The 24,571-nt window shown below is 46.0% G+C and overlaps 1 protein-coding gene across 1 annotated transcript in view; it reads right to left on the bottom strand.

Annotated features, from left to right (window-relative positions):
• Positions 1–24,442, bottom strand: part of MAP4K4 (mitogen-activated protein kinase kinase kinase kinase 4) — a 162,322-nt gene extending 137,880 nt beyond the window's left edge. The window contains exon 1 of the mRNA XM_009326237.1: positions 24,375–24,442. The gene's annotated coding sequence lies outside the window, so the exon portion shown is untranslated. The remainder of the gene's footprint in view (positions 1–24,374) is intronic.
• Positions 24,443–24,571: the final 129 nt, after the last annotated feature.

Raw genomic sequence — 24,571 nt, 5'->3', positions numbered from 1 at the left:
CAGCTGAAGGTCACTCTGGTTAAGTGCTGGGCTCAGTACAGCAAAACTTGAGAACAGCTGAAATAAAAAGAGCGACAATAACCTGAAACAATTTTTGGTCCTCATTCAGTCCATCTTCCTGACATAACGATTTGGGGCAAACAACAACTAACAGTTTTCTGCTCCCAACGCATCACTGACAAAGGCTAAGCCAGGGCGAGCACCAGTCTCCTTAGGAAAAGAGTTACAAAGCCTTCTCCCAATTTAGCATTTTTAATTTCTGTTTAAGTTGATTAGATTAGTGGTTTGGGAGTGGGAAGAATCCGAGATGGAAAGGCAAACGCTAGGCTCCAGGTCAGGATTAACCCCAATGGCAGCACGGCATGGTAAAGGAGTTCATTTCCGAAGTAGCAATCTCCCTTGGCGCAGGCAGTTTAAAGTCACTGCCTGGCACTTCTGTTTTCTCATCATCAAGGAAAAAAGAAACAAAGCAACACTTCGTCACGGGGAAAGTAGAGAAACATTATTAATAGTTACCACAGTGTTCCTTGATTTTTCCTCTAGTCTATGAAAGGAAATGGTTTGTTCTTAGCTGATAGGTAAGAGATGGTTTGGACTTCCAAACCACTGGGGACATACAGGCCTGCTAAAGGAGGGAGCTTTCTGTTCCCATCAAGAACATTATCTACAGAAGAATTCGACTCCCTCTGTTCCTCAGTCCTTCGCTGAGGGTAAAACTGGTACCTATCAACAGCAACTCCTCTGTTCAGCCTCCCCTCTCACCCCTCGGCAGTGCTGAGGCACTCTCTTTTCCTGAAAGCACGCCATCAGGAGGGGGCTGAAGTAGGTACTAGTATCCCCGTCTCCCCTCTTCCGGGTGGAAGAACTACCATTACCAACGAACCCTTCATCCCCTCTTTCACCCAAACAGTATTTCGGTATTCTTAGATGTGCAGATTCGGGACTTGTTAGAAAACCCTGTATGTGATGACATATCACACAAAGCCGTACGCATCACACCATCTCCTTCCCAAACCAATCAAACATTTATTCATGCAAAGTATTAAAATTTCAGTAAGAGAGTGGGATCGATTCTACTAAGACTTTCCTATCGAGTCTACTAAGACTCCTAGGAGTCTTAATGGAACCGCACAGCGGTTGGAGTAGCCTTTGCGGGGCAGGAGATAAGGGATCACATCCCAGAGGAAGAGCTTGCATCGCAATTCCCAGCTAGCCAAGTGCTCTTGCTAACGCACTACAGAAGCGCCACCAACATTCCCTCTGTCTTGTGAGTGCTCGCATCACTGCTTTCAGGGCTGCAGAGAGTGATTTTCTGTAGCCCAAAGGTAAGTCTTAAACTTCAGTTACAACCCTGTTGCATACAGTTCTCACCAGCGTTTTACTTGCCTGCATACACGGCTCTCCGGCCAGAAGGCTGGTTTTGTTAGATCCATCTTTAAGGCATCTGCTCCCCCAGAGCCTTGTGGGGGTGCACAATTTGTGCTGATGGTTTCACACCACAGCAAGGCACTGCCCGCCACCTTGCCTGGAGTCTACTTAGGGTATAACCCAAAAGCGGAGCAGATATTATGAACATAACATTAGGAAAAGGGTGGGGAAAGAATTATGAGGGCTCACGTTGCCCAACCACCCCTCCCTCAAAAACATACCATGTTTTCTACGGCATAATTAGTAGAAAACTGCCACCTCCCCTATCTTTAGAGGGACTTTTCTGCTGCTACCAACCCAGGTTGGCATGGGATCAAGCGGGGAACCCATTCATGGTACACCAAACCATATTTCACTCCATTTGCCTCATAACTGGAAATTCCACCCGGACCTCCCAATTTATCAAACCACTGGCTACTGTGCTTTCCATGCCCACAGTAAAGTCAATACACACAAAGAGAGGTGAACTCCGATGAACGAGAAGAACCAACGTCCTACTTTCCAGTTCCCCTTTTTCAACCAGTGTATTTTCCAGCCTCACTCCCAGTGACAGTAGCCCTCTTCAGAGTAGAAGAAATCCCCTGGACAAGCAGAAGAAACCGCCAGGCAGCACATTTTGCAGCCCAGGAGGTCCGCAGGACTTTGGCAGAAGGGCACGTGGTGCAGGAAGTCCTATAAACTCGGGATCAGAGTCGGCAGAGGCCCAGCTGTGACCTTAAAAATGGATTTCATGAGTAATTCAACCTTGACCGGTTGCACACCCGTACGTGGGCTTGGCACAGTGTGTTCAAAGCAGTTATCGGATGACTATTATCAAGATGAAATTGGCACTGCTAAGCTCTGCGTATAAGCAAGGGCAACAATCAGCTTCTACAGATATCATTTATCATGGCTCTTACAGATGAAAGTTAAACATGCCAATCACACTTCCAGGCACCAAAGCACAAAGAAAGAGAAGATTTGCAAAGACCACCTCAAAAAAACAGTTCACATTGATGCATACATCTGCATTAACATAAAGAAAAAACCCTTACTCCCTCAGGCACAAGTCAAACATTGTGCAAACAGCTGGACGTTGCATTTTAAAAGCGTATTAGGCAAGCATCGCTAAATTGACAGGGCCTCTGCGGAAGGTTGCTCTGCTTGTTAGGGGTATCCCTATGAGGTTGGGTTGACATTGCCTTCTCAGAGGAAAGGAGAGCTTGCTTGAGCGATTTGCTTAATGCTGAATCTATTTTAAGAGCAGTGACCCAGATCTTTCTTTTGTCAGCAGATGACTTGTGTAACAGAGATCAATTGACAAGGAGTTAAACCAGCATTGGGCAATGCCAAGGTGCTGACGAGCAGAGGCAGAGGCAGGTGATGGACGAAGATGGCACCACCAGGCTCTCCCACCTGAGCTTCAGCTTTCAAACCTGCAGTCAGCCAGAGGGTCATTCCTGGCTAACATAAGCCCTGACACAGATATAGCCTCATCAGCTACGTGACCGTGCCCCTACAACCTGTACCCATGCTGGGAGCATCTTTACCATGGTTGTCTGTAGTAGCAGAGTCCTCTTAAAACACATCTGGCCTCAGAGTAAGGAGCGGGGTGAGCCACAGCCCTTTTTTAGTGTTTTGCACACAGCAAACACACCCTCTACCTGATCATACATAACCTCCCTGATGCTTCCTGAGAAATGAGGATCTGCCTGATACCCCTCTTTGCCTGAGGCAGGAGGTAAGAGGAAAATGGCCGAGCCACTGCCCACAGGTGAGCCGCCCGCTCAGCTGCATCTGAGGGGTATGAATCACTCCATCCACACTCACTGTTGGAAAGAGCTGCAGAGACCGAGGAGACATTTAGCCTTGACAAGTATCATTAGACGCTTGTCTGATCTTAAGCATGCTTTTTATTACTGGTGATTAACATGCAACTGAGTGCTTGGCAAATCCAGAGGGGAGAGACTTCATGGAGGCCCTCAGGCCGAGGGAAAAGGAGAGTTGCTAGCAGGCGGCTGGAGAAGACCACGCTACTCAGGTGGCTTGTATTATATTTTTTGTCTGGGACGGCCTTTTGTTTTAGCTGTCTCCAGCATTTCTTAAATACCTACAACCGTATGGAAAACAGACTGAAGAAAGATTAATTTCCCAAGTATTGAATATTCTGAAGGATGGAGAATGCAAAACTCAGAGACCAAGAAGATACCATTGGCGGCTGGAGAAGACCACGCTACTCAGGTGGCTTGTATTATATTTTTTGTCTGGGACGGCCTTTTGTTTTAGCTGTCTCCAGCATTTCTTAAATACCTACAACCGTATGGAAAACAGACTGAAGAAAGATTAATTTCCCAAGTATTGAATATTCTGAAGGATGGAGAATGCAAAACTCAGAGACCAAGAAGATACCATTGGGGGGGGGGGAAATAAAATCACAGAAAACATCTCCAGAAAGGGCCTCTCAAGAGACAAACAACTGCAGACCTGGTCAAAATAAGGAGAAATGGGGAAAGACTGTTAACCACCAGCCTGCACCCCTAGCTGGGTGAAAGTACTCTTAGCAGCCCTACTTTGCATGGGAACGTGTTGATTCCTCACAACAAAATATCACAATTGCTCACACGGGATCAGTGCTTTTCCCTTAAAGATTTGTGTTCTTGCTAGGAAAGATACCGCGCTGTGAATAAGCAAACCAAGTTCTGTCTGGAGTGATTTCCCACCCCCCCCTGCAGTCCAGAGTCTGCCAGCTCAAAGCACCTGAGTGATAAAGCAGCAGCAGCAAGAATAGACTGTTTGAAACAGCTACAAGCAACTGCTTATGGCTGGGGTTTTTTTTTTCCCCTTGACCTCCCTTTCCATTCAGTGTTTTGGGAACACCACTGCACTGCCTGACATAAATCACACAGGGAGATAATGTGCGTGCATCTGCTCAGCAGAAATCGCCTGTGCCCGTGGCTCCCCGGCAAGACAAGTTTATCCAAACGCTGGAAATGCAAAGCGAGGAGCAAGTGAAAGGTCCAACCTTTGCTCAGCGGGGAGCTGGGGGGGGAGAAAGCAAACAGGCACGGCGACCAGTGGCACCTACATGCTCACGGCCCGCAGACAGGCAAATATTCTCCAACTATAACTCGACAGGAGAGGAAGATCTGGAACCCTGCTTTAAAATGCACAGGGAGAATCAGCTTCTCTCCAGCCCGAAAAAAAAGAAAAAAAAAACCTAAATATTTTCTGACCAATAAAATAAAATAAATAAAATAAAATATCTCAAAGAAAATAGGAGGGGAAATGCCCTCCTACCACTCCTACCTCCCAACCCTACCATCCCTGGGTGCACTGGCTACTAACAACACCCTAGCAAATTGCTGCCAATAGCAGAGAAAGAAAGGGGTCATTAGAAGCAAACACGCATGCTTGCATTTTTAAGAATAGATTTTTAATAAAGTATAGGAAGTAGCAATAAAACCAACCTCATGCTAATACAATGAAGTTAATCAAATATTTCTGAAGCAACAAATTTCAGGACCAGAGCTTTCTGGACCACCCAGAGTTAGAAACATAGCCTTATGGCCAGCTCCGCAGAGATCGCTCTGCCCACCACCAGGACGTGACTATGGCCGATTATACTCAAGTGTTCATTCCACGATGAAACAGGATCATCGTGGGGGTGGGGGCAGAAAAAAGGGAAGTTGAAGAAAAATGTCAGAATCCTGCAGGCTTAAAAAAATCAAAAGTAATTAAAACCATGCAGAATTCAAGTCTACTACAGATTTATCAAATATTTAATACAGAAAACCCTTAAGCGTGCTGCTGTCAACTGAGCTTGAGAGAAGAGTGCTCCTTTCCTAGCATATGGCTTAAGCTGTTCCCAGGATGCATTTCCTTACCCAGTAATTTCAGTTTAAACAGAAATGAACTGTGGATGTATATTTTAGCTGAACGACTGTCTGTCTTTAAACAGACCCCGGGTAAAAGGGGCATTAACCTCCTCTCCCTCTGCCTGTTCAGCACTGCTTATCAGTGAGATGAAGGAGTATCTTTTCAAAGTGCGCCCTTTAATCCTTCTGGTGCCTAAATGTGAAGCTCCAGCAGTGCAATGCCCCCAGAGCGGGACGTGTGTGTCGCGTCCCCCCGGCTCTAATCTTCAGTCAATTCCAGCACGGAGAGCATGAAACACAGCAGGTTAAATTCAGCAGAGCAGGACAAACAGGATCCATGTCCGAGGGCAAGAGCATCTCTCTCCTGAGTTTGTTCTAGCAGTTCAAACACTTCAAGGGGTCAAGTTGGAAATCTGCTGCAATTTAAACTCCTCCCAAGAACGTAACCCGCTTTCAGCAATTCCTGCACGGGACGGGTCCAGATCAACGGAGGGAAGTGAGCTATTCCCAAGTACTCAGGCACCTATATTATTATTGAATTTGCCATATAGGAGCAATTAACAATGATGAGAGCCTTTTGCCTACCCAGTGCATTACAGAGGTCAGCACCCATCCCTCTAAGAAACAGATCTGCCCATTTGCCCAGACCTCCTGATATTATTCGTCCAGTTAAATCTTCAAGAAACACACAGTCCTAAAGTAACCATATAGCAGCCTATACCTTCCCTTAATGCCTTTTCAGCCTGCTAGTACCGTACATACCACATCTGAACGGTTTTCCCCTGGAATCGGCGCAGCTCCTCAGCAAATGAATCTCTGTCCAGATGGTGGTCTCAACAGAAACTCCTCTAAGTACCTCCTAATACCTAAAAACCAGACTTGGCTCAATCCTCCCACAACTGTCACCTCCTTGCAGATCAAGGGAGTTGGGGGGGGGGCAGGGAGGAGGGAATCTTAAAAAACAGCTTGAGCAATAGATGCGATAGTGATTTTCCTGAAAAAAAGCCTATGTGTGTACATTCAAAATTGCAGATATCTGAGCGGGAGAGTTTTGATCTTTATAATTTGTTGCCTGCCACTACCAGAAAGACCACTGCATTATTATCCAGCACCTGAAAAACTGAATAAGGATACAGCGGCAACCAGCGTGCATAATGCTGGAGAGATGTACATCAGCTGCTTCTTCATCCCCCGCTGCTCACAATATGGCATAAGGCCGCAGACACCCTTACGCACGCCTCAATTCATCCATAAGGTGAGAAAAATCTGAATAGATAACTGATTTTACTTCACCTGGTAAACCTGGCAGGCTGGGAAACTGTTGAGTATAATAAGCCTGGCATGTCCCACAGCTCTCCCACCCGCTCTGCGCGCCCAGGGAGGGCAGGAAAGCAGTTCCTGGGCAGTACGGTCTGAATCAAAGCAGAGGGACAGGCAGCTCCCAAGGGGAGAGCATCACTCCTGCGCAGGGAGCGGATGGCCCCGGCCGCATTCGGGAAGGGGAAGTGCAACTGGCAACGAAAACAGTGACTAAGCTCCAGGCTCGAAGGGCAGTCAGCCACTCCACGTTTAAAGCTCCCCCACCAAATGTTATTATCATCCCGCGGAATTAAATGAACCATTTCGTAAGGCCGTGATGCCCACACAGTCTCAGGGGGACGATTGCACAGGCTAACCCGCAGAACCAGAGATGGGATGCGGTGACGGTCCATGTGGAATCTGCAAGCCAACAAGCTGAAGTCAGACCCACGGGGACAACCTGCAGATTCCCCCACTCCCTCTCTACTAGTTGCCTAACACTTACAGTCTTACACACTGCCATTTGGCGTTTACAGAGTCACTGGGCACCTACTTATACCTAAAGGACCAGGAAACAAAATTCATGTGTACTAGATGTCCCACGATGAATTGCACTGAGCATCTAAAAGTCGTATCAAATTTTGGAAAGCCAGAAGCATTGCAATGGTTTAAAACAGAGCAGTCAAAGAAGGGTGGTGCTCTTCCGGATGGCATTGCTGGTAAAATACGTTACAGAAGGAGAAAGTTTTAGAGAAGGTTGTTAAAAATCAGTTGTATTAAATTTTGAACCAGTCCTTCTCCTTTTACCTTTCTGGCAGAATGTCTTTTTTACCTGCCACACCCAACCTCAAAATAAGTATCAGCTAAACTACAGTTTTTCCAGCTCAATACTGCATTTTCCTCGCCTGAATATAATTAACAGCCACCTCCAGTTTAAAAAGAGATTCCTTAAACTAACAGCTGCAGCAGAATCAGCGCTGAAATGCCTTGAGAGCTTTTGCTTAAACCCACACTTTGAAAAGTCATGACAGTGTTCATTTTCATAAGTCTGAAGGTAGAAGAAAGTGAAATGTTTTGCTAAGATTTGGTCTGCATATGTGTAAGAAAGCTCCCCTCTGGAAATGCATTTTGCAAAATCATGCAGAGAAATAGCATGAAGCCATTCTCTTTGTGAAATAGCAAACTGATTTGCAGAGGCTGGGTTGGAGGCTTAAAGGGGCAATTCAGAGATAAGAAGGCACTTTAATTTTGTTTTTACATGAAGAGTTTCCCAGAACTCTGTAAGATACCTGTCCTAAACATTTATCCACAAATTGGTTAAAGACTTTGCTTTGTTTCCACTCTGCACCAACACTTGTATCAAGTAGCTTTGTAAGAAAACCCAATCCCAAACAACAAAAAAAATCCCAACAAAGTCTACTTGGTAACTCAGTAGAAGGCTGTATTTCGGCAATGGATGCAAACAGCACAGAATTGAATCAGCTACTGCCTATCCCACAGCTGGGCCACACCTGGATTAAAAAAAAGTCAGAAAACAATAGCAAGCATTGTAGTCAACGAGAGGTGCCCACTTTGCTCAGGAGGATGAGCTGAGACCTGGTGCTTCATCCGGCACCAACCACAAGGAGCTGCAATCCCTTTTTTAAACAAATTTGCAGCAGACACCAGGACAGTTTGCCATCACGGGCACAGAGCAAAGGCTGGGTTTTGATCCTGCACTTTTTGGGAAGGATGGCAATGCCCATCCTGGGACTCCCGCACCATCGTGCCTCTCCCCTGTCCGGCCACCCCTTTGTCCTGCCCGCGCTGAACAAGTCAGTTGTGCCTCATTTCTTCCCTCCTCCCCCAAAAGAGAGAAACAAAGGGCAGCAGTCTCTAATGGCTGGAGACCGAGGGATCTGGGGCTTGGTTTATTACATGCTTAACGAAGCACTGAATTACTGGTGGTTATTGCCTAGTTTAACTGCTTTCCTTATAAGAGAAACATGAGCAAACAAGCATGTGTCACAAAAAAGCCCCTATTCAGATAGGAGCTGACAAGAGAAAAAGCATCCAGGGTTTACAACTGTTTATTAGCGGTTTTGCATTCAGGCACCGGCTGAGGCTGCAGCGAAGACTAATGCAAAGAAATCCCCACCTTGTCCACCACCTCCTCAGGGGGCTTGTCTGGCCCTGGATTTACCGCCCGAGGTTAGCACACACTAAGTACCCGAGGGCTTTAACTATATGGACTTAGCATGTGTCAAGGGCAGCGTGGCTTGTCTAGGCAAAGCCTTTCAATGCACTTTAGTTAGCATATACAAACCTCACACCTTCAATCCCGGCAGAGAGAGGAGCCCTGGGAGAGCATCCCCACAGAGCTCCTCCGACTGCCGCCTCCGCTGGCGGGGAACCCCCTAACTTCAGGACATGGCACCACAGTTTTGTCCGAAAGACAGGGGGGAAGAAAATAAATAAATTTTGTGATGGCCACCTGCCATCTTACCCCAGTGGAGCAAAAGACAGACCACAGACCATTTTCCTTCTCTTTTTTGCTCAGCTGACAGGTAACAACTGTGACCCCTCTGCCCCCACCTCGCAGGCAAACAGCGCTGCAAGCAGAGGTAAGCCTGAAGCCTTCATCTTGGGCACAGATCTTCCCAACGCCCAATAAAGAGGGACTTTAATAGGCTTTCTCCACGGGGAAGCAGGGGGTAGGAGAAGAGCAAACAGGCTCTCTCACTTCAATCTACCTAGTCATCAATTTTTCGTGAAACTTGTAAGGATTTTAGACCCGTACGCCAAACCAAAACACAGCTGAAGTCAGCCCTGAGGTTGAAAAAGCGTTGAGGACAGGATAAAATGGACGGAGCCTCATTTCTTTGGAAAGCCAGGGTAAAAAGAGACCACAAAAAAAGATCTAAAGAAGGTACAGAATGCATGTGGAGAAACACCTTAATGAAAAAACAAGCAAACCTCACTCATCTTGGCAGAACTACAGCCAATACCAGAGGTCACGTGGATTTAACCATATCCCTTCTATTTGTTAGTTACTTTTACACCAAAAAAAGAAAAAAAGCCACAGACAAACCTACAGGAAGAAATGCAAAGGATGATGAGTGTAGAGTTTAGAGGAAGGGAGAGCAGCAGGAGGAATTCACCCACATCAGATGAGTATGAGGGAGGAGCGAGAAGGACAAATGAAACCACAGAGAGAGAGAGAGAAACCTGCCACCGCTAAAAAAGGGCAAAAATAGAAAATTCATTCCTATGAGAAAAGATATATTCTATGAGAATAGGTCAAAGTTGTTTAAGACACGAGGCACTTCCAAAAAGTGATATTTCTAGAAAGACTACTTTTTTCTCTCAAGTCTGACGAGGGAACATTGTCTCGAACCAAAAATGTGCAAGCCTTTGCCCATGGCTCTAACCCCAAGCTGCAGAGCCAGGCTGATAGACAGTTTGCGTCCACTGACTTCAGCAGAGGGGGGCCTGATCCTGGACAGCCAAAGTACTTCTAGCTTTAGAAAAATAATCTAAACTAAAACAATATACACCTGAACACTGCAGTAAGAAGGATTACCTCTACCATGCTCTTATTCCACCACACTTCCTTTTCTTTCAAATGACATTTACGCCTCTTAAATTATAAATACACAAGCGGCCTGCATAATCTGTTAAGGATATTATTCCTGCCAGCCTAAGACAGCAAAGCCATTGAAAACATTTCCCTCGAAACATTCAAATCATGACATCACGTATTTGTTGAAGAGAAGTTTGGCTCGGGCACTCAGAAGACTTCTTCTGCCGTCACGCAGAACAGTTCCCGAAACTAGGTGGTTTTGCTGACGGTTGCGATTCAGACACAAGTCTCTAGTCATTTCAGCGTGTTGTTTTTATCATCTTTCAAAGCTGCCCGCAGTCACTATTAAAAGAAACCCACAGAATTCAGCGCAGCAGAGGTGAACCCAATCTGCGCCTTGCAAAGAAACTCAGGACTGAGCATCCTTGGAACAGCCCTGTCTGTCTCTCGGGAAGAGCAGCATCTCAAGGTCAGGTTATAAACATGGCTCTCAGGGAAACACTCTGTACTGCTGCTGGGTGCACAATCTGCACAGGAAAAAAAGGAACGGCCCTTGAAGGCGGACAAGCTATTAAATTTTTACTAGGTGAAATGTTTACCGAAATAAATCCAGTCCTTTCCACTCTTGGTTATTATCATAACACATATGGTAACTGAAATACAATTAATGGAGCTTTAAACCAAGAGTTCTTGGAAGGAAAACGCACTCCAAATTTTTCAGCTAACCTTGACAAAAAGCCAGGTTTTGACAAAGTTCAGCAACGCAAGGGGCTTTACGAGATTCCCCATTTATTGGGCACCTCTCACAACGAGCACCGGCTCCAAGCAGGGGAGGTGAGAAGAGGCTCTGCCAAGTCAGCACCATCCACCACCACTGACACAGACTCACGAGCAGTCCAAGCTCAGCAGACCAAACTACCATCTCAGAGGTACTGTACCACCCGCGCTCTCTTCAGGGGGTTTTCACGTACATGTGCCATTTCACGTCAGTCAACAGTTCAGACAACAGCACCCACAAAAAGAATTTCATCTCCTCTTCTCCGTCACCGCAGGGTGATGGATATAAACAGTAATGCGACACTTTAATACCCAAGGCTACTGGCTTTGTTTCCAAACTCCAAAGGATCTACAAACTAGGCTGATGCCATCTTTACAGATTTGGAATGCTGTTCACGTTCCCTTTTCCCAACTTCTCCTATCTGAGTTACAGAGACAGACTAAAACCCACATTACGGTGCTACCGGGTCAGTAGATTCTCCAGCAAGTCGAAGAATCTCCAAGATCCGGTGCTTTCAGCGTAGCTCCGTACCGTGTGAGCAAGCAGGATCCCTCTCCCTGCTGGAATAAAGTAACCAGATACCACCCAGGGCGTTTCAGCTGTCTGCTTAATCTTCCCTTCTACTTTCTGCAATAGGAAATCCTACTGGTGGGGAGCACAAAATAAAACCTTCCCCTTTCCTATCCAGCCCAGTGCAACCACACCGTACATATACAAAACATATTTCCTTACAACAGCAGCACACACTGACTACGCGCTTTGTTATCAAAAAGCTAAGAGGTACAGAGCAGCAGCAGAAGAGGATGCTCCAAAGTCAAACCCGAATTGCAGCAAGGACTTGATCTGCCACCAAAGTGGCGGTGTCAACGACAGCGGTTTCATTGCCCACTTCTCTCTTCCTTTCCCAAAACACAATGCAAGTGCTGCCACAACACTCGATCCACGAGGAGGCACCTCCAAACTCAGCAACTTAAGCAGAAAAGAAGTCTGCTCAATAACTAATATATTTTTGTTCCTGAAGAGGAAACCAGAGCGCTCTTCCATTATCTCAGAGGAAACCTAAGGAAAGGTAGCATTACTCAGGACTGATTTACTGCCTCAAGCCATTCAGAAAACCATAAAGCCAGCGACATATAAGACAAGCAACTCATTCACAAGAGCTCTTTGATCTTAAATACAAATAAAATTAGGTCAATATTAAAGATTTTCATTTCTTGCCATATAAGACTTCCAGAAAGGCTAAGAAAAGCTTTTCCCATTCCTTCTTTTAACACTCAAGTTATTTAGCAAGTAACATTTCTGTCACGTGACTTGAAACATTTTCTCCATATTCACTTGTCATCGCTCCAAAATTTAACTCTTGGCGAGCACCTAAAACGCACAGGGGGAGCTGCATAAAGCATTCTCCATAGCCCCCAAGGACAAGTCAGATCAGAGAATTTCATTGCGTTTCACGTGGGGGAAAGGAAGGAGCAAAGCGCTCCCTTCCCAACACTCAGATTTAAAAAAAAGATTTTTTAGTAATTTGTTATTCAAAGCATTCCAGCGATTTTTAACAGATGAAGAGGAGAAAGCCTGTGCCATCGCTATTAATAGGCTGACATTCTTTCTTCCCCCGCAAGACCACAGCAGAAACACAGGCGAAGGCGACAATTTAAGGGAGCCTGGAGGCGTGCCAGCTCTGCCAAAGCCCCAACCCCTGCGGCACAGGGACTCCTCCGAACGCGCCCCTGGACGAGCGCATTGGGTGTGAGGTACGGTGCTGGTGTACAAAAGGCCTGCCATGGAATCAGGGAGGTCCTTTACATCCAAGACGTCCCTGTAGTTCTCAGCGCTGCGCCTTTTGTTCCTTCTCCTGCAACAGTACATCATTAACTTAATCTGCCAAAATAACAGTGGATTGCAGGATAAGCTAAGGACATAGCATCACCTTGCATTTTCGGTTTAACATGCTTGATTGTGTTAGGGTGGCTTTAAAATTTTGTTTATTTGCTTTCTGAATCAACCAAGAGCTCTCATACGCAACAGAAGGCCCCTGAAGCTATCACTGTAATGCGATATCTGCTCATAAACGTCAATATACCAATTTTAAAGGTATTAACACTGCTTGTTTAGTCACGGTAAAATATCCTAATACCTGCCCCACCTCCATTACAGAGAGCAATACAGTTAAATGCGAGCAATTCAGTTCAGGGCTTTCTGCAAAACTCACTGAAACACAGAAACCTCACGAACTGCAAGACAGCACATAACAATTCCACCGCAAACACAAGTCAAACAAGCAGGGGTACCATGAGGCTCGCTCTACGAGATACACCTGCCCAGTCGCCCAAGAACATTCAGCCCCTTCCTCTGGGCGGCTCTTAAGAGACCAGAGGGTCAACACGCAAAGTCTTCCCTCTCTTTGGCTTGGGTAAGCGCGAAAGCTCATCCCAGCTATCACTAAGGCAAAGAAGGGATCTCTTTTGATTAAAGCACAGAACTTCGCGTCCAGAGATTTGGATTGTACCTCTGTCACATATTTCCTGGGTGGCTGGGAATAAATTACATCAGTTCCCTGCTGTACTTCCCTCCCACATCCTCACTCCGAAGTAAAGCACAGCGGATAACTTGGCTATCAGAGAAGCAGCACACGAGAGTTCCGCTTCCTTCTGTGTTTGTACAGGAGATTACCATGCAATTGATAGTTCGGTTTAACAAATGGTACGGAATATGAAACTTCAAGTACTTCAGGAATGTCCGCTGTAGCTGCTGAAGGAACATGCAGCAAATTGCCTCAAAAAAACCCAAGTGTTAATTAGAGAAAAGATACTCGGATTTACAACAGATTGAGATTTAAAAATAAGATTCACAACCAGATTGAATTCCACCAGCTGAGCTTACAGCTACAGAGAAGCAATACAATGACATGGCCGGGGGGGGGGAACCAAAAAAAACCCGAACAGGTTTGATGGGAAAGGATACCTTGCAGAGAAACACTGAAATAATGCTTTGAAAAAATAGCCTTGAACGTCAGGCACTTTGTTAAAACCCTTAACTCCTTTGATGATGTTGATACAGTATTTCTATAATTCTCTCCTGAAAAACAGCAACCTAGAATAAACGCATTCTCTGTAGAAGTATAGTTTATCTGAACAGGAAAGACCCCAGAGCTTACTGCTGAGGGCACAGAGAGGAGACAGGAGGCATTGAGTGCTTTTCACACTGATAGTTCTTCTCAACCAGATCCCTCTGAAGTTCTGCAGAAATAAACCTGTCTATATTTAAGTTCCCAGCCTTCATATAAGAGTGCAGAGATACTAAATGAGGGCAAGCACGTTCACCTCTTGGTAAATGCATGCAAAAACAGGTCACTTATTTATGAGTCTTTTTGGAAAAGGGATGCTTCCCTCCCAGTGATGGGCAAGAGAGGTTTTACATGTCATTCACTTTCACACATCCACTTACAAAGGCATCTTCACTCCTACTATATATCCCACAAAGAAGACAGACTGTAGGAGCTACTATATGCATGGTACAGAGTGGGGTCGACCTGTCCGACCTTAGACATCTAGAAGACACACAACTGAGACATTCGTCCTTAAGTTCCCATTATAATTAAAAGACAAAGACTCAGGTGAAGAGCAATTTATCTCATCCTAGGGTAGTTATCTCCAGAGGCCATTCCCCTGTCCTATTTCTCTCCACTGTGAGTCCTAGAGCACACAGCTCAGATTTAGACAGTGGAAGGACAGTAAGCAGCCCACCTACTTAAGCACCTTTCAAAAGTACCACCCAAGCCCACTGCACAGAAACAAGCTATAAATTACCGACCAGATGTGCATATCTGCAGCTCTCGCTACAAAATGCATTTTTCACCTATCAGACCACCACAAAATAACTGGAGATACACAGCGCCATCAGTTTTTTGGAGAAGCACAAAAGAAACTCAGTTAGGGCTTCCAGTCAGCAAATACCTCATCATTATACGCAAACGCTGCTGCACCAGTTCCCCCAAGAATTATTTTGGTTATTGCAGTAGCACATGTTAGTGGCACTACAGCTAAGGGTAGCTTAGGTACCCCTGCCTGCAAGGGTTTATAACTCAGCTACAAGTATTCCCTCTTGACAGCAGCCTTCTAAGATGGCACAGTTGTGCTTCCTTTTAGATATTCTACAGAATTTTCCTTGTGAAGCACAAAAATGAAGAAAAATAATGAATTGTAATGATGTTGGGAGGTCTCTTTAAGATACATAAAAGCAAGTACGGCATGGTACAATTTACTATAATACATTAAGGCCTATTGACCTTAAGCTTTTCTTTCCTGGGTTTGAAAACAAAACAACCCAATACCATTAGATAGCTCCAAGCGTAGGGGGCAAGCTTTGAGACAAGTTTATTTTGGTTTGAGCTTACTGTTCAAATTAGAATCGTGAACTCTTGCCCACTGTCATCCCCTACAGCTACTCTCACAAAATCCTGGGAAGAAGCAATTGAAACTACCAGAGCTTAACTGCAATTGACTGTTGTATTTTTAAGACTTCAAGAAATTTTTAACAGTTCCAAATGCACAAATCCCAAACAAAGTGCATCAGCTTTGAGGTAAACCAGCAGGAGTAAACTATTGCCCTGGTAGTCCTCAGGAAGTCAATAAAACTCAGATTTGGTGCAACTGAATATTTCAAGCTGCTGCCATTCTTTTACCTACTTAAGTAATGTCCTCCCATTTCACATCTGTCCTCTGGTGGAGCTGCCAGGTGCAGGAACCAGAGCCAACAAGTCAATACCATGGACTCATACAACATAAAAAGATGGTAACCCAAACAGTCAAATTTTCAGAGCCCTAAAACATCCAGTGAAGCTAAGGGGAACTCCACAGGCATACCAAAAAGAAAAGCCACTTTTGGGGATAATACAACACAGAGTGAGGAGCCGAAGACCAGGCAGATGGGTGTTATGGATGGACGTGAGGATCAGCATCTCCATGTAGAGAGCAGCACTGGAAGAAGGAAAGCCTTTGGAGGCAGGTAAGGAGCGGGGCAGCACCCACGTCTCCAAAGCTGCAAATGCAAGGTGCCCAGAGGGATCTTTTAGGACTTCTCCGGCCAGGGTGGTGGGAAGAGGATGAGGATTAAGTAAGTGGACCTCGCCAGCAGCCCCAGAGCCAGGGAGTTAATGGGGCACTCAAGGCACACAGGGGCAGGGGAGGAAGCAGATAAGCGGCCATGGCGTACCATCAACAGCCCCAGCAGCTGCATTCCTGACTGATCCCAGCCCACAGCAGACCTTCTCCAGGGGCAGTGTGACCTTGCTCCAGGGAACATGTGTCTACAGCCCATGCGGCTCCTTCAGCCACAGGTACAAATCCATGAGTCACTGTGATCCCTGCGTGGAGAGCAGCTCTTATCAACACGCCATGGGACAGCTCCAAAGGGAGGTGAGGGAGACATACCAGATGAGCACTACAATACCAGTATAACTGCATCCATGTTAGGAGTTTTACCACATTAGCTGTTTTATTACTAGACGGGCTGATCAGGACCTGTTGGCACTTGTAGTGTCCTGTTTGTATAGCGATAATGACAGCTACAGTGGCAGAGCAACCCAGGGAGGCGCAGCTTCGGTGGGAAAGAAGCATTTTGCCAGGAGTGTTAAACTATCTCCCCCAGAAGGCATCACTTATTCTGGCACATGGTCACCACACAGCTAGGTGGGCTGAGGGAGGTCTCGTCAGCCCCGGCCATGCTGAAATCAGCACAAAAACTTGTGTCAATATACCCTCCCCTGGTGTGCATAAGCCCAAAGCCTGGCTGGCTAGTGAAAGCTAGTGAATTCCATGGGTAAAAGCTAATCTCTTTCCTAATATATATATTTTTTTTTTAATATAAATTATACATGCTGACGTATTTCTACTGACAATTAAGCTGTCCCTTACTTGTTGTCATATTAAGCACTTCCCTGACTCCACACGACTTTTTGTTTCCTACAACTATGAAACATGCACTAGCTTATTCTCAACTTTTAAGCCAGCTTCTCCTTCTTCACCCTCTGATTCCCTCTGTAAATTCACCTTCACTAGGCTGCCTCTCTCTGACCTGTCCCACTATCTCTTCCTAACTCCACATCTTCCCATAGATTTGGTCCTCCACTTGTCAGTATGATGCAAGATCAAGCAGGAGGAGGGCATGGGAAAATCCCAGGGAGAAGAGGTCAACACCCTTCATGCCTGCTACAGTGAGTTGCACAGGGCACTTGAGATAGGAGTTAGTAGCACCGATTACTAAATAAAGTGGAGAGAAGCCCACTCCACCCATACGTCCACCCGACCCCTATGTGCTTCGGAAGTGCCAGTCCTCTGTAAGAGTGGGCATCTCCATTCCACCGTCTCTGGGATTTCAGCCTTCTTCAGTGGTGCTTCTCACAGGTTTCCCAGTCAGCAGCAAATTAAAACCAACACCACTGAGGTCAAATTGTAGTTATTCATTACTTTCAGAACAGCAGATTTCACCCTGTTGCAGGACGGCAAAGCCCGGCACAGCAAGGGACTGCTCTGCCTGCAGGACTATCGTGTCTCCAGTCTGTATTCACTTCTCTTTCAGAAAGCTGCTCCCTCCTATTTCTAACACTGAAATAGATACCACAGAAGCTAGGACTGCTGAGCCCGGTGGCCACCCAGGAGGAGATATATCAAGCCTTGCTCAGAACAGGACAGGGGACCAGGAACAAGGATTAGGTGGAAGCATCATGAACTTCAAAACAGCATATTGACCATTTGGCAACACTCTGCAGTTTGAAATCAGTGTCATATTTTGTGCCTCTGTGCAAGTGTTTCACACTACATCCAAGGCAGAAAATACACTTTGGAAGTAATACTGAGATGCAATGTCAAAATCTCCAAGTCCTCTACATTCAAAGCTACCTCAAGGTTCCCAAGAAGTATGCACAGTTGTGGGTTTTTTCCTCCCCCTTCCCATATTTGCCTGATTTTAGAGCCAACAGGATCTTTTCTTGAGCCTGTGCCGACCTGAGAAACAATCACGGACCCATAATGCTACAAACGTAAGGTATTGATAAGAAAACTCTTGTGCAAAGCTATGAGATCCCCTCCCAAATCCACCTCTCGTTCAAGTGAGTTGAATTCTTTCCACCAGCTCCAGCGGGAGTTGGACTGAGACCTAAAATAATGCCGCAGATAAGGATCTTACTGTAACTTTTGACTACAGTTGAGCTCACATTGTGCAAGTAAATGCTATTGAGCTTAAATATCAACGTCATCCAAAGGGAGGGAGAAATACTTCTGGCAGAGCCGGAGTGTACAGTCAGAAATGTAACATGGGAAAAACAAAAATACCATGTTCCTCCAAGGAAAACAGATCTCGAGAAGGTAGGTACACAACCTACCCGACTGAAATCACACTTGCAACAGAAAGTACCACTTGAAAACAAGATGACTAGAACATAACGTGTACACAGAAACACACGCTAGACCACATGAGAAAAGTCAGTTAGCATTGTAGTCCAAAAATTTATACTAAAAAATGTATACGCTGAAGGCAGGGAAATGCAAAGGGTGAACACCTCTTGTGATGCTGAATCCCCTTTGGGGACATTCCTCTACATCATCTCCTAGGGTGGGAGGCGCAGACCTGCCATCATCACAGAGGCCAAAAAAAGCACCTCTGCACACTGCCACCGAGGCTCTGGTGCCTGGAAGTTGATAACACGTCACCAAAATTTCCATTACCAGGAGAGAGCAAAAATACAGCAAGGAAAGGGAAGGTGTATGTTTCTGCTTTTCTCCCCTTCTTTAATATCCCTAAACTAACAAAAAAATCCCTGTCCTGGGCCTTATGAATAAAGCTCACCTTCCCCATGCCTGGAGCAAAGTGCAGAGACCTTCATGGGGAAAACCATCTACCTTCACAAGCCTTGGGAAATGACCCCTACCATTGCCAACGGGGAGAGAGCGCACACACACAGAAAAAGTAAGGAGAGTATGAGACAATTTCAACTGAAATTTTACCCACATCAGTTGAAAAATCTTCCCAGAGAAAGCTGAAAAAATTTCCTAGGAGTCAGCGTAAGACTCTGGGCTGTATTTTGTTACATCCATCACCTCGAAGCCCTGCACACACCCACATCCCAGCGTGTCGGGTCCTCTTCTAATTACTCCAGGAATAAGGAGTCCCTGCCCCAGGAGCCTGCAATTTGATTTAAGATGAGATATTAAAAAAAGACGTTTTGACAAACAGACAGATGGATCGGGGGAGGAAGAACGAGAAGGACATGTGGTTACCCACAATTGGCAGGTTGCTTTCTTTTCTCTTTTTCTTTTCTTTTTTTTTTTTAATAAAAATAAATATCCGTAATCCCCACTGGCCACCTGCCTAGCTTTTGTATATTTAATTAAGAAGGATTTGGGTGGTAAAAAGTGCAGCCAATTTGGGGGAGGATGGCGGGGCCGGGGGGGAGAGGGGGGCAAACAACGCTAAGGGCTACATCTAGGCGCAGGACCAAGAGAAATGCCAGTATTCCAGCCACTGCCTGGTCCTTCCCTATTTCTCCAACAGCAAACTCTCCCTCTGCAACACAATCCACAAAAAATCAGAGGAGGAAGGGAAGAGCAGTTCATACTTAAGAGAGCTGGTCTGGACCAGTTCCTGAAAGCCAGTGACCTCACTGATCCTCAGTACAGTTTGTCTTTATAGTGATAAGACTGGAATTGTATTCATGTTTAACAAAATCATTTGAATCCACAATGATGTCCCTTTAGCAATGAGAGAAAGAAAGGGGAGAGGGGGGAAAAAAAAATTCAGCTGAGTTAGTAGAGAATACCAAGCACTGTCTTCTCTTCCTACCCCCCAGCACAGTCACCTTGTGAGATAGAAAGTCCATTAAGACAAAAATAGAGTATCCTTAGCGTGGGAAAACATTTATCCAAGTTTTAATTTATTTTCAAATCAGCATTTAAACGATCACATCTTACATCACTTCCTTTTATGAGCCAGCAGTTAGACAATACACATCATTTACATGCAGTTTTGGAAGGCTGCAACATAAATCAACAAAAGAAGCCTTCACTGTGAATTAACTATTACAAGGCTCTTAGAAAGCCACACCAGCCTGCGTTGAGGGCAATTAGGAGTATCCTCCCTAATTCTTATTTTGCTGGTGCGCTCTCAGAACTCGCAGGAAAACATCCTTCCCCCCAGTCATTGCTGCTGCAAGAGAATTACGATGTCTATCTGTGAGACCTAACAGCGCACTCACAACAGCTATTTCAAAGTGTTAGCTGTCTTTAAAAAACACATACACACACCCGCCAAAAAAACAACCAAAGAGAAAGTGACGGAGCAAGTTAACACAGTTCAGTCTCAATAGCGACATTAATCAGCCTTATGCCTCTATGAAGTATCAGATGGTAGAGATTTTTTAAATGTGCAAAATATTAACCAATGCCTTTAGTTCAGAGGTCATTTTTGCATTAAAAAAGAAAAAGGGAAGCAAACACCCAGTTCAAATCTTATCTCGAGGCAAATTTCAGGAGTGTTTTCATTTTGTGCGAGCCAAACTTCAAATTAAGCTTACTACTGGATGTGAAAAACTAAAATCGAACCGCAGCAATGCTAAAAATGCTTCTTCACTATTTCCAAAAGATCAGAAAAAGTCCTTAGGGCAGCTAATCGTTTGGTAAGCTGGATACAAGTTCCAGCTACACCAACGTGCTCTGATAAAGCGGGATTGACTTCAGGAGGAAAGGAGACCGGAGGCACAGCCACCCCACAAGACAGCAGCATGCACAAAAAGCACGATTACAGGCTAACACCATTTTTCTGCCGAATTCTGTGCCGTTCACATCATCCCTTGCTTGCACCTCACTAGTTAAAGGTGGGGTGTCGCTGAAGAGGGCTTAGGGGCACTGAGCCCCAGGTGGGGGTGCTGCTCTGCCTGCTGCGGGCAGGCAGGGCACTGCTCCGGACAAGCCCGCACATGCCTCTGGGCTCCCATCAGCTGATACCAACCTGTTGAAGGGAACTTTCTCTCTCAGAGGCGTGGGGCTCCTTAAAAGTGTTAAACTACAGGCGCAGGGGGCTCTGCGGCCAGTCATTTCTGCATCAGCTCGGAGGGAACTCTGCTCGCTCTACTTTGCAACGTTTAACCCTTTGCTTTCTAACTTAGAAGCGATGCAACTTGCAAAAGCGTCCCTCCTCCTTCAGTGCCATCACTCCCGGATTTTGAACTAACTACGAAAGGGCAAACAACTTCCAGACCGGCCTTTCGTTCCCCGGGATTTCAGATGATCAGCGGAGGAGCTCTGCTTTGCCCCAGGACGAACAAGCCACCCCCACCGCCGCCCCTTCCCCTGCCTGGGCAAAGACTTCCCAAAAACATCCCGTTTCTTTTCGGCACCCAGGGCCGGGGAACCCCGGGCTCATTTTTTTCCCCGATTCACCGCTGTGGAGCAAGCTGTTCTTGAAACGCAAGGCTCCTTTACGTCGTAAGGAAAGGTATAAGCAAGGTTATGAAGATGAAAATAATGTAAACTCTACAGACTTTAAGCGGAGCAGCTGAAAGCCTAGTATTTTTTAATACCTCACTGCCGAGGTCCCAGGCCCACAGTACGCTCCACATAAGCCAACCCATTTAACGGCATAAAACCCCAGGAGGACCCACACTGCTCTGTGACAGGGAGTAACTCCACTTGCATTTAGGTGCCAAACAACCAAGGGCTGCCCTCATAATTCATGCGCGTCTACACACCTATATACAGCTGTACACCTATATATAGCTAAATAAATAGCTAAGGTAGAACTATCTATAGAAATATGGCTGGCTAGATAGATCTGAGCTATTTCCAGCAAGCTCAGCTAAGGCAAAGAGGAGAAAATCAGGACTATTTTCTGCTTTTCAACAGGTCGGCGCAGTCTCCTTCCCACCGCTGGAGAGGAGACTCCCCAGCAAGGCAAACGACCTTCGGTATCACCGCCGGGGTGTATGAGCTAGACAAAGAGATAACGTCATGCCCTCTCCCGCTCCCTCCGTCCTCCCCGCAGTGGCAGGTAGCCAGCCAATCCCGCTCCCCGCACCCGGGTGACATCATCGCTGATGCCGATACACAAATGTGGAAGTACATCAAACTAGCGCTGCCCCAGAGATCTCGGGGCATGGCTCCTCAAAGACAACCTACCTGCCACCAGTCCCTTGGGATGACAGACCAGTTAAAAGGGAAGTAAAACTATTTGAGAAGAGGGATTTCAAGGAGGGCTTGCTGGGTAGGAGGAAAGCGGAAGGCAACAAGCAAACACAGCGTAACCACGTTTTTCCCTCGGTTATGCAGTTCCTCCGAAAGCCCTGAAAACATTCACACGCAGTTTCATCTTCGGGTGTCCCTGGAGCATTTTTCCTAACAAAACAGCGGCTGAGAAAAGTTAAATACTATTGCACTGCTATTGCACTGGTTTTTTTCTACATAACTGCATTCTTTTAAGAAGAAAGGCAAGGTTTAATCAGAGCAAGGAAGTTTTTTGTTTTGGTATCTTTTGTTTATGTACAACCCTCTTAGGTGTCCACATGTTAAGACTACGTACACCAATGTGGACAAATGCCTAAGAAGTAGCAGCGCAAATCCAAACTTACACACCTGTCAACCCACTACTGCCTGAAAGGCTCTGTAGCAAAGCAGTATTTACCTATTATTTCCTTTATTCCATGGCACCCAAACCACCGTGCCCTCCGTTACCAGGCAAGAGGAAACATTGCCAGCGTTGTCTAAGCGGCGAGGAAGGGCAGGGAAATCTCATCAGACACACACCCAAACTAGTGCCCTGACAGAAGCCGCCTGCTGCTCCCCCTGTTACCAGAGTGACACCGATGCCCTGAGACCTCAGGTGTGTTCGTTCACTCTTCCAAGCCAATAAATGCATGCGCCGAGTTTCATTTCTAACGCTAACTATTCCAGGAGAGTTCTAGCATACTTAAGGAAAATTAAATTTAAAATTTCTATTGTCAAGACTGTTAAACCACCGAGGACTTCACTCATTAAGTCAAAGCATTAACAACTAAGCCTAGAAACAATGCACCAAATTGCAACAATTAACAGGAGAGTTTCAAGTCACACATTCACGCCCTACTTTTTTTTTTTTTGTAAGAAGGGTTCAGGTGATGCAAGCTCTGGGAGCAGAAGGATTACAGAAAAAAAAATTAAATGGTGCCATTTGTCAGAAAAAAACGTCAGAACAACATTAAATGGTCAAGGTGGTGTCAAAGTGCAGCTTCTCACTCATCTCCCCCCTCTCCTTGGCCTTTTGAGCCACATCATTTTTTCCAGCTTTCTGCCAACAGCAGCAGCCCGGTTATTCCACTTCTAGTCTTAAAATGCAACTCGCACACTGCGCAGACGGACTTGCTTCTCCATCACGAAGGCTGAGGTTCACGCCCTCAAAACAAACTGACATGTGTTTCATTTGCAGAAGAGGCACCGAAGCGCTTTATTTAGTTACTGGAGCTGCAAGCAGCAGTATCTTGCCATCAGGGAAACTCACCAATTATACTGCCTTGTTTATAAGCAAAAAAAAAAACCAAAAACCAAGCAGCTAGGCATACTCGGTTACTTTCAGTTATCTCTCCTTCCCTCTGCAAATGTGCCTTGCATTTCTATACGATATAAGGCCAGAGCCTCCCGTCTTTAGCCAAGTGTTAAGACTGTGTGAATAATTAGTCATCCTGGTAGCTAGCACTGACTGCAAAGTCATGCAATCTCCAGATTTGTTTGTTCCACTGACTGCACACGGGAGGGGGAAAAAAAAAGTAGGCTAGTTTCACACCCACATGGGCACTCTCCGATTTCTATTTTTTAAAGTCATACACTTGTCAAACAGGTTATTCTGGGAATTCTGATTTTCACAGAATAAGCCTCCCTGCTTCGATCGCTTATTATTATTGTCACTCTGCTCCCCCCCATCATCGCAGAGCACAGCACAGCGGGATCGGATGCAGCACCATTCACCCCCGACTCGACAGCTCCAGCACTTTGAAGGTTTTCCAACAAGGAAACCGGGTGACAATTTTAATGAAGGCCAATGCCTTTGTCTAAAGTCACCGCAGCAGCGGCATCAACTTCCATGAGGACTTCCAGCAGCAATTCTGAATAAGCCCACGGACCTATTTGTATAGCCCGGACACACTCAGACAGTGCCCCGTAGGGGGGAATTAGGACAATAAAGGACTATTTCATCATTTCAGGATGGGTGCTTGAGAGAGCAATTTGTGCCCCTCTGGAAAAGCAGAAGCCAAGAGGCTGACAAACTTGTCGCGGGCAGCAACAATGACAAGGACAGCATTTTTATCATCCCCAACTGTTCCGCTTGCCACAGCGGGTGGCTCGCCCTCAGCCGTGTGCTCAGCCCGGCAGAGACACCGGGTACCCTCTAGGAAAATGACAATAATAAAAGGAGAAGAAATTCTGCCACAAACCTTGTACACTTGCCCGTACGTGCCATTGCCAACCACTTCCACCAGCTCAAAAATCCCAGCGGGGTCCTGGGGGGGGAAGAAGGGGCGAAAAGGGGCGGGGGGAGAAGAGAAGCGGGGTTACATTTTTGTCAGGCGATGGCTGCTGGCAGAGCCCAGCCAGCGAGCCCGGCTGCTGGCGGCGTGCAGCTGTTGCGCCC

The sequence above is a fragment of the Pygoscelis adeliae genome, unplaced genomic scaffold (genome assembly GCF_000699105.1).
Source record: "Pygoscelis adeliae isolate BGI_AS28 unplaced genomic scaffold, ASM69910v1 Scaffold156, whole genome shotgun sequence".
NCBI classification, from domain to species: domain Eukaryota; kingdom Metazoa; phylum Chordata; class Aves; order Sphenisciformes; family Spheniscidae; genus Pygoscelis; species Pygoscelis adeliae.
This window is presented reverse-complemented; position numbering and strand designations above follow the sequence as displayed.